This window comes from Plasmopara halstedii (assembly GCF_900000015.1).
Source record: "Plasmopara halstedii genome assembly, contig: Scaffold_672, whole genome shotgun sequence".
NCBI classification, from domain to species: Eukaryota; Oomycota; class Peronosporomycetes; order Peronosporales; family Peronosporaceae; genus Plasmopara; species Plasmopara halstedii.
The window spans coordinates 323,517-326,565 of NW_020187589.1; positions in this window are offsets into that span (position 1 = coordinate 323,517).

A 3,049-nucleotide genomic window follows, 5' to 3' on the forward strand; every position below is an offset into this window, starting at 1 on the left:
TATATCTAAATTTTTGAACAAAGGAGTTAATTAGCATTGAATTAAGGTGGTTATTTCTCTTAAAGTAAGTAGATCGCGATTAGCTACACTCGTACTTGCTCTAAGTATAGGACGAAGGTCACTGACTTTAACAAGGCTTCCTCTAAGCAAAAGAGCTACGGCAGCTTCGTTGCAAAGATCCAAAGAACGTTACCAAGGAAAAGTGTGGTGTTCAATGCTTTTTCGCGCAAATCACAATGCGGAGGTGGTCGGAGAGATTACCTAGTAAATTTGGCTTCGTCTGGCTGTCTCAAAATGGCGAATTGTGCAAGCTTACAAAAGCCGACTGTAGTCACTATTTTGGAGCACACGCCGATAGTAGAATAAGACATGCTGCAGAACAACACGGTCGGTGGCGCCTCGTCCATTGCTCTTGATACAGTTGTTGAAGATCATCAAATACTCATATGGTATACCTCTTTTCGCGGTAACTACAAAAGTGAGATGCTTTAGGTGCTTTATAATGACCCATAGACAATCGTCCGCGCCGACATACTCAAATAAATGACAATGTTGATGTTCTAGCCACATCGCGCAATTCGTTAACCCGTTTAGTTCATTTATCTGTTCATGTGAAGAGCATGGGAACAGACATCGGACATGAACATCCACATCAAATAATTGCGAGCGTATTTCACGTAAATGCTCTGACACAATCTGTTTTTTCAGCTAAGACATTAAGCGTGTTTCAAGCGCCGACGAGTTTCATAATTAAGAAGCCTAATAAAAAATCACTGACTATGCGCAGCACCTGCAAAAGTAAGACCATCGAGAGTTGGCGGCGTCATTGTCTTAAAATGACTTCAGATAGTGGGTTGGCAACTACATGCGTAGTTATAGTAAAAAGCCACCAACAAGACACCATCTTTGCAGCGGGTTGCCGTTGCTGTTTCGCTTAGAAGGATGCTTGGTTAAAGTCGGTGACCTTCGTTATATACTTAGAACCTGTACGAGTGTGGCGGATCGCGATCCACTTACTCCAAGAGTAATAACCACCTTAACTCAATGCTAATTAACTCTTTCGTTTAAAAGGTAAATTGTATTTCTCGGGTTTTGCTGCAAAACCGCCTATATCGTAATCAATAGATTTTCCCAGCTATCTAGTACAACCTCATTAAATGTATAACTACTGGGTGTACTAGCCACGTACTGACCTCTTGTTTAGGTGTAGCCTGGTCACACCATCTTGTGTGACCCGCACCTTCAAACAAGGGCACGTGGAACCCCGTTACAATCTCCCTGCGCTTGGAGCAGCGGCTGGTGCGGATTTCTGACGATCCTTTAACGATGTACCTTGGAAAGTAGAAGTTGGGCAAAAGTAACGCATAGTAAATGATTCAACAAGAGATCTGAATGAGAAAATACGCCGTCTCACCCGGATAAAGGCTTTACAAGGCTGCTCCCGCAGGGCGGACATCTGCCTGGGGCGTCGTGTGATATTTGATTTTGCAAAGAACGAAAAACGACGCAATGATATATGTCATATCATCATATCACTTTCTTGCTTGTCTCCATGACCATCAGTTGTAGCTCCCAACTAGCGTTGGTTTTCAATACAATATCGGTCGCATCCCATTAGTGGAGTGATGCAATGGACTTCACTTAGCCATTACATGAAGGTATTTCTATGGAGCTATTGTTTGTATTGTGATGATTAATTAATACGAAAAAATAACAGTATGGTGTTCTACATGCATATGTGACATCTCATCCGAAGTCAAACATTCTGTGTGATACAAAATGCTGGCTCCTACTTGGGGATTCGTACTGGCGACGACACCGGCGTGTTTGTGTCTTTCGAAGTGGGCGGTTTAAGTCAGTCACTTATGTTACAAAGTCTTCATGAAAGTTGAAGCTCAGGAGTTTCGAACTTCAAGATCCGTATAACCAAGATCTTTTTTGGGTTCAAGCTGAGGTGTAACCTCATTACACCCTTGATTGTACAACTTTCCTCTAAGGAACCCAATGTTTAAGAAGTTAAACCCTGAGGAGCCCTTGAGGTATTTTGCATGTATAAACTCATTTTGATTCAGTTGCAAATCTGCTGCTTTTAAGCTCGCACGAAGTTTTTCTTCTACCACGTCGGGAATCGCTTCCTCGACGCACAGGCATGAGTGTTGCGTTTATGAACTGTTATGAGCAGCGCCTTTTCACAAAAGTGCGTTGTGATGGGTGAGGCTGCCTCTACTAAACAAAAAAGAAATACCGAGAGTGCCCCAGATCGTAAGCGGCTCCGGCACCAGGTGTAACGAGGTTACATGTACCCTGATAGCAGGGGGGTGTCACACGAGATGGACATGGTGTGATTGCACCCAAACAAAAATACTGAATATGGTTAGGTAGCCAGTAATTATGCATGTATTGAGATTTTACTATATATATCTCGGAAAATCTAAACATTCAAATTTAGACGGCTTTGCCGCAGATAAAAATAAAAAAATAACCTTTGAATTTTCAACGAAAGTGTAATTAGCCTTGGGTTAAGGCAATAATTACTCTCGGAGTAAGCGGGTTGCGATCTGCAAACTCGTACTTGTTCTAAGTATAAAACGAAAGGTCGGTGACCTAAATTACGCTTCCTCTACGCGCAACACTACGGCAGCCCCGCTGCACTTGGTAGCACTTGTGATCAATCTACACCTGATTCGTTTAGACTGAATTGATGTGAGGATGGAAGAATTTTTTTTTGCCCCAGGGCATGTAGGACGGGCTAAACAAGCTGATGTCCTGCCGTGGCCCTGAGGGCGTGCAACACCTTACTGCGGAAGGCCCTGAGGCAATTGTGGTGCGTCCAGAGGCGTTTATAAATTACGAAAACACGCTGCTAGAGCACCTGCAGCAGAAGATGTCTGCATCATTTGCGTCTATGACTCCACCGCCAGTAACGGATGACTTCCCCGTCCTAAGCCGCTCATGATGAGCGTTAAGGTCATTTAGGGGAAGGATAGTGAAAATCTCCTGCTTTGGGTGAGAGAGGTCGAGATGGCCATCGCATCCGCCATGCTCCAGA